The sequence below is a fragment of the Lactuca saligna genome, chromosome 5, assembly GCF_052625555.1.
Source record: "Lactuca saligna cultivar CGN05327 chromosome 5, ASM5262555v1, whole genome shotgun sequence".
NCBI lineage: Eukaryota > Viridiplantae > Streptophyta > Magnoliopsida > Asterales > Asteraceae > Lactuca > Lactuca saligna.
In genome coordinates this window covers 124,415,316-124,428,356 of record NC_136421.1, presented here as the reverse complement: position 1 = coordinate 124,428,356, position 13,041 = coordinate 124,415,316, and the positions used below count along the sequence as shown (strand labels likewise).

Sequence of the window (13,041 nt, the reverse complement as noted above, 5' to 3'; positions counted from 1 at the left end):
AACAATTTTGTAGATATAAATACTTGCACAGTTTAAATCATTTAACACCTGTATAAAACTCTAATTTCCATGCCCATCTCAATTAGACAAATAACATATAAACACATAGCATGTATTTCATAGCAAATACATCATATTTATGTGTTAGAAGAAAGTAACTACACACTCACACATATAAACAACAATAAACTTCATACACTCAAACCATACTTGTATTATTATCGTGTTTATGAAAGGTAGTATACACTCACTTGATTAGAAGATGATCGGACAGCACTATGACTTGCAGAAGTAGTATTCTTCGGTAGATCTGGAAGATCTCCGCAAAAATCGAACTTCTCGCGGGCAGAGCTTCGGCTCGGAAACCGCACTTCTCGGGATCTTCAGGATCTCGGGACTTGCTTCGGGACTCGGTGATATTACCGGGGCTTTGGGGTACTTCTAGCATGCAAATCAAGGTAAAACGGGAGAGAGAAGAGAGAAAATAGCAACCCCAAACGGTTAGCCCTTCAAATCTATTTATAGGGCAAATTTGGCCCTTGCCACGTCGTGACAACCTTTTTCCACGTCGTGGGCTTGGTCGTCACTGCATGCTTCATCCCAAGTTGCATCTGGGGGCCTCCCGGAGGTGTTAGGACACTTGCCACGTCGTGGCACTGCTTGCCACGGCGTGGTCTCTGACAGTTTTGGGGTTTCGCGCCCCGAACTTCAGAAATTGATAACTTTCGCATACGAACTCCGTTTTCGACGTTCTTTATATCGCCGCGAAGGTGAGATTATGCTCTACAACTCTCGTTTAGACTCCATTGGCTAATTTTGACTTTATTTTTAATATATTATAAGTATATTACTTATATATTATCTATAGTAGGCCGGAGCAGGAAAACTCCGTTCGAAATTCATAACTCCTTCATCTGAACTCTGTTTTCATCTGTCTTTTTATCGTTAGACTACTATCGAAGAAATCTTCAAATCTCGTTTAGATCACTAAGGCTAGATATCTATCTACCTTAAATTCACTATTTACGTCGCGCTGGGTCATGCTAGGTCGTGTCGGTTCTATCGCGAAACTTCGACAGGTCATAACTTCTTCGTTATAACTCGGATTTTGGCGTTCTTTATATGCACGGAAACCTTGTGACATATACTACAACTTGGTTAAGATTAATAATTATAAATAATCTTCCATCAAAAAATCATTTTTGATGCTTATCGTCTCTAAATTGACTAGCCCGGATCTACGGGCGTTACACGTGCACACGTACGCGCAGGGTACCAGGAGTATGCACAGCGTACGTGAGTAGATAAAAAACCCTAATTTTAGGGTTTAAGTCATATAAATACCCCATTATAGACACACCCCTAGGTTCTTACCAGTCCCCTCACCCTCAGAAAACCCTTATTGCGCCCTATACTCCATTGTTGTGTGTGTTTGACCTTTGTGAGCTCATTTTGGTGAAGGAAAGCTTTGAAGAAGAAAAAGAAAGGTTGGAGGAGAATCCTTTGAGTGCCTTGAGCTTAAAGATCTGGATTAAATTCATCATTTGGCATCTAGAGGAGGTAAAAAGCTCTTAACTTTCTTCCTCAAAGTCTAGATCTAAGGTCTTGGAAGTTTTAGACATCTTTAGGTCCAAAGTTTGGATCTTGATCATGCAACTTCGAATTTGAGCTTAGGGGTTGCCACCCTTGAGGCTCAATGAGTTCCTTTATCTGTAAAGTTGCAAGCTTTGAGGCCATTACTCCATAGAGATCAAGCCACCTCTATAGAGTTAGCTGTCATTACTCCATGTTTGGGCTCATTTGGTGGGTTGCAAGACACCAAGCGATCGACTTTATGGATTAGAATGATGAAAGGGACTTAGATCTGTAGTTGTAACTTCTGGGACTGAGTATTAAGTGCTTAATATGGAAAGGAGCTTAACAGGGTAGTATGATGGGCGTACCAGCGAATACGCGTAGCGTACAATCCATGCAGCAGGTACGCGCTGCATAAATATGAGTACACCCTGCGTACTCATCAGAATTGGGCCTTTGCATTTTGGGCCTTGAATTAGGCTAATTGTTGGATTTGTCAGCTATTGGGCCTTAGTAAGTCCATAAGAAGTCAGATTTTGGACCAAGGTCATGTTTGGGCTTATGTAGGGCCCATATAAGGAGTTAGGCCCATTTTAGAAAATTGGGCCGTTAGTGGGCCTTTAGTGGGCCATTGGTAGACTTAGGAGGTTTTGTTGGATTTGGGCCTTGGAGGGAGTCCAAAGTTAGAGCAGGGGTAATTTGGTCAATTTACCCTTAGTAGTATCCTCAATATTCTCACTATGTATTATTGTATAGAGTCGGCCCGGGAGACATGGGAGCATCAAGCGGAGATTACCTCACACGAGTTTTCAGCAACCGGATTGAGAGGTGAGTTTTCCTTCAGTAGGAACGGGTCCAAGGCACCAAGGTCGGCCCGTTTAAGTAGTAGAGTATGTTGGGGGTTAGCACGATTCAGTTTATATGTTCCAGAATACGGTCCGATGTCGGGGCTGTCCCGAGAAGTAGTTATGTATGACTGATGTCTTTGTGATTCATGCATGTTTATATGTTATGTGTTCTGGGGTAAGCCTGGTGTCGGGGCAAGCCCGATGTAAGTTAGTTATTATGCCATGTATTTTGTATTTCGGGGCAAGCCCGATGCACATTATGTGATTATGGTATGTGTTTATGTAATATGTTATGTTATGTATGTGTCGGGGTAAGCCTGATGTCGGGGTGAACCCGATGCTCTATGCGGACGGATGTCGGGGTGAGCCCGATGCCGGACAGGAGTTCGATGTCGGGATTCGTCCGGATGCAGTTGGGAGTAGTCCCAGAGTTATGAAATTTTTATATGTGCTTTGTGTAGTATGTTGTAGTTTGGGGGAGCTCACTAAGCTTCGTGCTTACAGTTTCAATTTTGGTTTCAGGTACTTCAGCTAGCAAAGGGAATGGCTCAAGTTGATGGCATGGCACCCACCACAGTTTTATTAGCCTGGGAGCTTACTTTGATATTTTATATGACACAGTTATATGTTGATAGATTTTATGTGAATTTGAGATACATGTTTGATGACTTTGTTTTATGATGATGATAGTATGGTTGTTAAATAACTTTAAAAACGAAATTTTTGGCTTGTGTTTTTGGGATGTTTCATTGAGTTTTGGATTTTGGTTATAGTATCAAATTTAGTGTTGACGGGCGGTGGTTGGTGAAGGTGCCGATTGTAAATGGAGATGGTCGTCGACAATGATAGGAGATAGTTGTCCGAATTGAGAAAGAAGACAATGAATAGAGAGAAAATGAGAGAGAGAGAGAGAGAGAGAGAGAGAGAGAGCGAGAGAGAGAGCGAGAGAGAGAGAGAGAGAGAGAAATGATATAAGTTTTTAATATTTATAATTAATCTAATTTAATTGATAAATTATAAATAAGTGAAAAATTAAAATAAAAAATAACAATAAAGTCTTTTAAAATGAAACGAGGGATTAAAATGCAAAATTTAAAAGAAAGAGGGACCAAACGAGTTTTTCGGGCACTTAAAAGAAAGGCACTAACAGCTAATGGCGATAGGGACTGACCGTGAAAGAAAATTGAAACATAAAAACGATCCGAATTACAGTTAAAGAATATACATTAAACATGTTTTCCAAATTAATTTGGGTTTTTGGCACTGTAGCACAATCACGTTTGACGAATTTACACATCTAGTCACTGAAGTATTTTCTGTGCTCTATTAGTCCTTAAAGTAAGAAATTACCTTCTAAATAAAGAAACGAGTGATATTTTAACCGGTTTAAAGGTAAATGTTGACTTGGTTTGACCTATATCGCCATAATAGGCCACCTCATCACACTAAATCGAACCTATTTGTGTCAAAGAATGAACGTGGATGGGCCCACCCCTTATCCCATTTCACCCTCTTGCCCTTCTTCTCTAACTTTCTTTTCTGGTTTCTCCCATTTCTTCTTCACAAAGCAGGTGCCTCCTTTACACTACATACTTGTATTTGATAAACCAAGCTACACTTCAAAGCAGACATATTTTAGAGAAATATATGATTTAAGGGTTTTGCTTTACGATTTAGAGGTAAAAAAATTGCATATATTTGCAGGTTTCCAGCGAGGGCATATATATATATATATATATATATATATATATATATATATATATATATATATATATATATATATATATATATATATATCATACACACACATAATGGTCTCGTTTATGGTGTCGTTGCTTCCGATGAAGACGCAGTGGTGGTGGATGTCAATGATGTACTTCAACATGCTTATAGATCTCCATCGTCTGACATATCTTTGTGCAACTATGTCTTTGTTATGTTCATCGATCCGTCCTTTATTATGTTTACCGTTCATGGTGGCAATTCGTCAAATCCGTCAATTTCCCGTAGTTTCACTCTCTGTACACTCTTACTTCTGCTACACACACCTCCTTAGGTCAGAATTCGACACTCCATCTCTCTTCCTTTGATCTGATCTATTCTCAATGGATTGTTGTTACTCCAACACTCTATCGACGCAGCATCTGCCTCTTCCATTCATCGTTCATCGCCTATGATTTACCCATTTAGTGCGTTTTAGTCACCGGTATGAAATCGATGATAATGATCATGGTGATTTGAGGAGAAGGGCACATCCAAAGATGAAAAAAAAAATCCTCATGGATCGCTAATCAGTTCAACAAGCCTGGATGTGTTCGTGGAAAGCATAGATTAGGATTGAAGCATAATCTCATATGGTACACAAATTGATCTGATTTCATGTTTTATCTTAACCGATCTGATCATCATCTTTGTTAATTTGAAATGTACTCTTGGCTGGTTGGGTTGTTTCATTCTCAGACACCTTCACCACGACTGGTTGGGTTTGGTCGCCTGAGCATCGTCGACATCCAAAGAAAGAAAAAGTGAATGGAAGAAGAAAGTAACTAGAGTTGGCTGCATTGATCAAGGATATAAAGCCATTTTTTTTGTCTAATTTACTTAAATGCGACGTGTTGCATACGTGGACTACAAAAACACTTTTATTAAATTTATTTAAATGCCTCATCAAAGATGGAACCGGTTTCAGCTGCATAATGGTGTAATTGATATGTGATTTCTTACTTTAAGGACTAATTGAGCACAAAAAATACTTTAATGACTAGATGTGTAAATTCGTCAACCTTACTAGTCAAAAACCCAATTAATTTTAAACAATATAAGTTAAACATGTATTATATTTTTATTTATTATTTATTTAGTATAGGAAGAACCACATGGGCCCGAACCTCTTATGAATTTTGAATCATATACAGCTCGATTTACAAGAAGATGTCAAAACTCAAAACAGGAAAATTCTGGCACTGGCAGAGGCCACGGGTATGGCTTTTTTTTTTTTTTTCTCTGCTGTACATCTGTTTGTATACGATATTTGGAACAAAGGACCACATGAAAAGCCCACTAGCTTCTTATTAGTTTTGGGTCACACAAGTCTCGCAGATGGTTCTTCCTATCTCGATTTCAAAGGAAATGCCAAAAGAGAAAAAAGGGGGCACGGACAACTGGTTTGTTGAATCCGGACTTCACCATATGTAAAAGTGACCGGAGCAGCGAGCGTCTCCGGCAACGCTGGCTTGGTTGCAGGCGTCGATGATAATCCAAAATACGAGGGGCGACGACTGCTTGTTGGATATGATTCATCAAAACTGGAAGAACCGACTGCTTGTTGGATATGACGCCGGCGAGTTGTTTCCGGTGGTCATCGTGTGGTCCGGCGAAGTAGCTACCAGTGACTGATGCTGATTTAAGCCAGGTCTCCAGCGGACTTGCGTTAGCTACTATTTCCGGTTGTCTGTGAATCGTCTAGGGGTGGTTTGTGGTGAATAAACAACAGACAACCAACGGTGGCCTGCAGCTCCGTCAGACGTCGGAAATACTGTAGATACTTAGTGACTCTAGAGAGCGCAGGAAATACTGCGTCGGTGGCATTTCATTGAAATCGAAAGCAACTGGCGGAACTTTGGTCAGGTCGTCGACAGTGAATCAAGAAACAGGAGCTGTAGATATCTGGTCGGAGGTGCTGAGGACCGGCGGTTTTGTGGCTCTGGTGCGACGACAGATCAAGAAAACAGAGATCCGGCGATGGCTGTTGTGCTTCACTAGAGGAAAATGGCATCTCAGAGGTGTTCATCTCGTCCGCCAGCTTGAGGTGAGCGGTGATGGAGTTGATCCGGCCAAAAGAGATGAAAAAAGTTAACCTCCGAATCCCCGATTTGTTTAGTAAGGACATAGACTTAGCGGGTCCCACCAAGTAGGCTCTGTCTTCTAACTTTCTAGCTTTCACCAAGGGACCGCACTTGAGATGTAATGGAGAATAGCACCCAATACATGACTAATACAGAAGTGGTGGGTCCGACTACTTTTTTTTCTTTTTTGAAAGAAAACAAAAGTATGTTTCGTTTTTGACTGACGCTCTAAATATATGACACCTTTGTACCTCTTTTTATATATACAGTATAATACGAATTATTGACATATTGAGCAATAAACCGTAAGGATAAACTGATGTGAGACGTTAAATATTGGGTTTTTTGATAAAAATGTGACGAAAAATTCATAAAAACTTGGTTTTTTTGTTAAAGATTCTAAAGAAAAGACAAAATAATCAACTGTGTAAAATATACAAACATCCATCTACGTTACGTTGTGGTTACAAACAAATGTTTCAAAGATTGAAGTTCTACAAACAAATGTTTTAAAGACCGAAGTTCTACACAGAAAATCTAAACAAAAGACAATTTCATGGTAATATATGAACCGAAGGTGGGGTAAAAACTGATAGAGATTTATTTTCTCCTAATCTTGCTGAACGAATTATCAAAATAAAATGAAGGTAAAAAAAACCCATTAAAAACTTCTTTTCTTCTCAACTTTCTCAATAAATCACCAAAATATAGACAACAAATAGACCTCGTAAGTTTTCTGCAAATTTGAGGAATGTTTGAATGAACAAAGTTGTTTAGATCTAGTGATCTGAACTAAAAACGAAATGAATCTATAGATCTGAAAGACGGTGAAGTAAATTTGGACAGATCTTTGCAAGAAAAAGCAGATTTGAAACAAATGATGCGTTGAAATGAACACATTTGAGCAAACCTGATGTGAAATGCAATAGATCTAAACAGAGATCTAGAAGAAAAACGAGCTTGAAACCAACTGTGTCTTTAGCTACTCATTTGAGTCCAAGATGGCTCCAAATGATGCAACATCGACCTTCGTGAGTCTTCTAGACTTCTGCTACGACGGAGATTTGGACATCATGGAGCAAAGTCGTTAGAAGCGACCCAGGGATTGTGCTCCGGGAGTAAACTCCGACGATCAAGTTAGATCGGTTGGTAGAGATGAGAAGGTTCTCCTTAGCTAGAAAGAACCATATTGGTATTGGGGGTGGTGTATGGCGGAGGGTGGCAAATGAGCCACTCGGTCGGATTCTAGCATGGTGATCGAGCCAAGGGGAAAAGGATGGGGAGGCGTCTGAGCCAAGGGAAAAGGTAAGGGTGGCAGCTAAGGCCCACCGGAGAGAGAGTCCTCCTCCATGGAGGAGGCACTGTTCACTTTATAGGGGACAATTAGGTCAAGGGGAATTAGGTCAGGCCTTGGGCCAGCCTAATTCAGGCCTAGCTAGCAAGGAGCTGGGCAAGGCGCCTGTTAGCACCGATGAGGTTGGCGGGCGTGCACCAGCCAATGTTGGTGGGCGCGTACCAGGAAGGGCCGGTAATGGAGCACCAGGCTAGGCCGACAGGAGAATCCCATGCAAGGTTGGCACACGAGAGTTGTATAAGCTAGATCTCCGCCATAGCAAAAGTCCAAAAGTGTCACACCCCCGGCCGCCGGCAGAAGCGTTGAGGCGCGCAATGTAAATCAGTAATCACAATTATTGAACATACATTGAACAATACAAATATAATCTTCTAATATTACCGAAATAGAAATTACATTGGCAAGACCATTGCTTAATCGAGACACACACCTAACAATTCGGCGTTTATAAGGGTATAATAAAGATAATGGAGAGCCTTCGGAGCAAACATTTCAGACCTGCTAAATAACCTGAGAATACATGTATTTAAAAATACGTCAACAAAATTGTTGGTGAGTTCTACATGTTTTTACACAAAATATTTTTATAACCTAAAGTGTTTTATAAAATTTATCTGGTTGACCAGCTTTTATAAATACTTACATCTCTATCAAAAGTATAAAATAATTGAGTTATAAAATGTATTTAAACTCATTCATAAATACGATTTGTTCAAATCCAAAAGTATAAGATTTGAAAAATAATAGTTCTCATGAGCAAAATGTTTTTTATATAAGGATTTTGAATACCAAATTATATAAAAATAAGACATGTTACCCTTTAGAAAACATAAGATAACCAATTTTACGCTCTAAGTTTCGTACAATAAATGGTATAGTTTATATGTAAAATTCATAGGTTTTGAGTTTATAAAACTTGTAAGGTTGTGTCGTAGTAGTTATTAAGCATTATCTTACTTAATTTATGAAGCCACACTTAAACTATGGGTCAAACTCTGCCTACATAAGCATTGCGTTTTGGTACAAAAACAAAAAGGGTTTATATAGATAGCTTGTTTTATGTAAGTTAATAAACGTCGTTCAGTCGTGTTATGATATTAATTAAGTGTTATATGATTTAATTTTTGGTATTTACACGTATCATTTTGAGTCACGACTTACCCAACTATATAGTCTCTTTCAACTAGTATAAGTGACCCGCATAAACTCAATATCGATTCTATAAGGTAACGAAACAAATTCGGCATCTATAATGAGCTCATAACTGAACTACAACAAACATCTTTGAACCAGCACAAAAAGGTGTGCTAAAAGTTCCACAACAGTAAATGGGCGTGTTAAAAGTTCCACAACACTAACATGGGCATGCTAAAAGTTCCACATCAACGCTTTATCAATGTTGTCGAGTAAATAGTGTCGAAACGCCAATGCCAAACTCGTCTCGACAGGCAATGATGGTAGCTAACAACATGTGGACAGGATGTCAACCCTTAAAGATTAGTGTGGTGGATCTATACTTGACATTCCATGTTCCATACAGATTAACGGTTATAACATAGAGGACCAGGGTTAAGACACACACTCTTAGTATGGTTACAAACATAGTCCATGCATCTTAGGAAATGATCCTAACTCATAAAGCTTTTAGAAACAAATGTAGCTGATATAGAACGTCAAGTGGGTGTGACGGATCCTAATAATGTGTCTAGGCATCCTAATCCTAAACCCTCTGATATAAGATTTTAGAATACTTATAATTTTTGATGTTTAGGAATGATGTTGATTTAAGTCTTTTAGTATTGAGATACGCAAGACTTAACGTAATTTAAAAGTTCTATTGTCTGTGATAATGAAATTCGGGCAGCATGACGACAACTTTTACAACATTTTTCAGGTTTCAACCAACATGAAACCAACAATTTCCATAATATTTATAATTCACCTGATTAATTCAGTATAATATTTCGCAAATAACGACTCTTAAGTTTTGAAGTACATCATGTTGTTCATTACAATAATAATCCATAATTTAGTAATCGAGTTATATCTCTATAATTAATATATATATTAATAAATTCTGGATTCAGTTTTACATAACCTTATATATATTTAAAGTTAAATTTTATAATTTTAACTAGTAAGTATATAATTTCATAAACTTGGTCTTTCCATCAAATATGACAATTTACTTTCATTTTTTAAGCAAATAATATTTTTGATCATTTTTATATCTTTCCATGGTTCCATGAGAAACTTTAACGTATACATATAAAATCATCATTTTTGTGACTTATAATATCATCTTGTGTTATTATAGCAATCTACTTATAATTTTGTGATTTTTCTTAACAAATATATTCATATATCACATAATGTATAAATATATAATCTTTTAACAATCTACTTTAACTTAATAGATTTATTGGTGATTTATCACATATTTAAATTGTTGTTTCATAAACTTTTGACCAATAATAAAATATGATGCTATTTTGTATATAAAGCTTGAAAATCATCAAACTTTAATAGACACACATATATTCTCCCCCAAATATTTAAAACCGTAAAAGAGGGGTCGTGGAAACTCACATTTTGATGTGTGATCTCGATCTAGCTCATTTTGGTTAAGCTTAACATGAGAAATCTCATTTTGACATCTTTTTGAGTTAAAACAATGTTTGAGACTATTTTTAGTAATATTTTAACCAAAGCGACCTGTTTTGAAATATTTTACATTTAAAGTGTTGTTTTGTAATTTATCTTACACAAGGATTGCTTTTGTGATAAATTATATAAAAAAATGAACAATTTTGACTTTTAAAACAACAGAAGGACCATTTTTGAAAAAAGTTAATCAATGGGACATGTTTTGAAAGGATTTATGCAAAGGGGCTCATTTTAATTTAAAACCAATACTACAGGGATTGGCTTTGGCAAAACCACCAAAGGTAAACAAAGGGACGATGGGGGCTTCGTCTTCTTCAATTGATCGGGAAGAAAACGCATTCGAAGAAGGAAGAAAAGGGGTGGATCGGTAGTGTTAATCTTAGATTAGGTGTCTAAGCCCATAACTTTAATTGGTATGTACCTGAACCGATAGTAGTATGGTCCTTTTGGGTTGCCTTCACCATAACAAATTGACAGGATGAATTATGGAGAAAGAGGTTAAATTGTGATTTATAAATATATTATAAGAATAATATATTATTTGAGAAATCATTTTATTTAAGTAGTATCGATTAGAAATTAATTTGGAATTAATTTGGTGATCAAAAGAGACTGATTAAATTACAGGGACTGGTATTGCAATTATATGATAGGTTCAAGTTGGGCTTATAGATCCCTAAGAAGGGATGGACGGAATTCTATGTGTAGCCCACATAGATTTCGTTTATAAGTGTCCTTCTGGATGGATCTACTGGATTGCTTAAGACCGAAGCAGAGAATTAGGGTTCCAGTCAGATACCCTAATTGCACAACTATATAAAGACCCCATGACACCCTGAAATCGGCCACTTATTTAAAATATCAAACATTGTTTTTTGATTTTAAAGGTAACAGTATAATCATTTATATAGAGTTATTTTTAACTATTGTTATTGTAAGTTATTTTAAGTTACTTATTTGAAAACTTTTAACGATTATAAAAATATCTTTACGAAATATTTTAGTTAAATTGATATTACAATTTAGTTTTTGCATTTAGCACTACAATTTATCACAAAAAACATAACTTTATAAATAGAATAAACTATATTCTTTTAATATTGAAATTTAGTTTATATATCATTACACTTTAGGTTTTATATTTATTTAACCTTATTAACCAACTTATAATCATTATTAGAAAGAAATTGAAAAGTCATAAGAGTTTCAAATGAATGTGGTGAAAGGAAAAATACATCCTTCATATATATATATATATATATATATATATATATATATATATATATATATATATATATATATATATATATGTATATATATATATATATATGTTGGGTCATTGGTGTTGCGTCTTGGGCTCGCTTCCTAGTCCATTCTTTGTGCGGTATGGGCCTGTCTATCCGTATCTTATTTTCTAGGGTTTGTGTATTTATAGATGCTTGCATGCATCTTTTACGTAACCGATTGATTAGGGTTTTATGGTGTAATTATAGAAGTTATCTTTTTGTAACCCCAGAATCCTCTACAGTGGAAGTTCTTCATCGAGCTCTGCTGAGGATTGAAAGTTTAATCATTCGACATATTCAAATCCATTCTTGAGTATTGTTTTATATTCTTTATATACATGTTTCAAAGATCTATTCGATCTTAAAGGTTTTTATCTCTTCAATTGGTATCAGAGCAGGAAGCTGTGTAATTCATACACATCTCTTCTGTGAAAGAAGCTATTAGGGTTTGTTCCGCATTAACTAATATTTATTGAGCCATCACCCCATAATTGACGTATCTCATTACTTGTTCGTTTTGCCCTAATATCATATATTACAAGTCTGATCTTTCAAAAAGGTTATTCGATCAAGCATGGACGAGTCGCCATCTAATCCCATTAATATTTCGAACAGCATTGGATCAACAACAAAGATTCCCATCCTTTACACCCAAGATTATGAAGTCTGGGCAAATCACTTTGAAGACTATGTTATATGATCTGAGGACAATGGATACCTCATCTGGGAAGCAATCGTTTTGGGACCCTTTGCTCATTCTGCAACTTTAAGGATTATTAAAACTCAAAAGGAGTATAATGATCTTTTGAAAGATGTTAAAGATGTTGCACAAGACGAAAAAGATAAATTTCAGTGCAATATTAAAGCATTGAGATTAATCAGATTCGCTCTTCAATCTGACACTTTCAGGATGGTGAGTTTGTGCACTACTACCAAAGAAATATGGGACAGGCTTCGCGAATTGTATTCTACAGACGAAGATCTTGAACACTCCATTCAAACCTTACTCTTATCCGAGTTTGGTGAATTCAAGAAGAAAGTCGAAGAAACTATGACTCAAACGTTCGATCGCTTCAATCATCTTCTTAGCAAGATGATTAAACATGATATTGAAAGGAAGTTGATTGAGCAGAAAGTCACGTTCCTTAACGGCCTCAGATCTGAGTGGAGAGCTGTTGTGTCCACAGTTAAAGTGCATGAGCAATTCAAATCTTATTCTCTAGCGAAACTGGTGGGTATACTGAAGTCTCAAGAGAAGATCGTATTACAGGAGAAAAACGTGGTTTAAGGTCTTGGTTCATTGGCCCTCCTGTCAAAAAGCAAAGCGGTGATAGGGATGAAGATCTCAACTTGGATGATTATGATCTCACATCTGAGGACTATGCTATGATGGTGTCAAACCCCAAGAGATTCATCAAGAAGAGATTCCCCACTAACAGGAACCGAAACTGGCAAGGGAGTTATAG

At 36.9% G+C, this 13,041-nt stretch overlaps 1 long non-coding RNA gene across 1 annotated transcript; it reads left to right on the top strand.

Moving 5' to 3' along the window:
• The first annotated feature begins 4,234 nt into the window (after positions 1 to 4,234).
• On the top strand, positions 4,235 to 6,571 carry LOC144998054 (uncharacterized). The gene is made up of 2 exons (XR_013660089.1): positions 4,235 to 4,780; positions 4,884 to 6,571. It is a non-coding gene; the product is annotated as an uncharacterized LOC144998054 (long non-coding RNA).
• Positions 6,572 to 13,041: the final 6,470 nt, after the last annotated feature.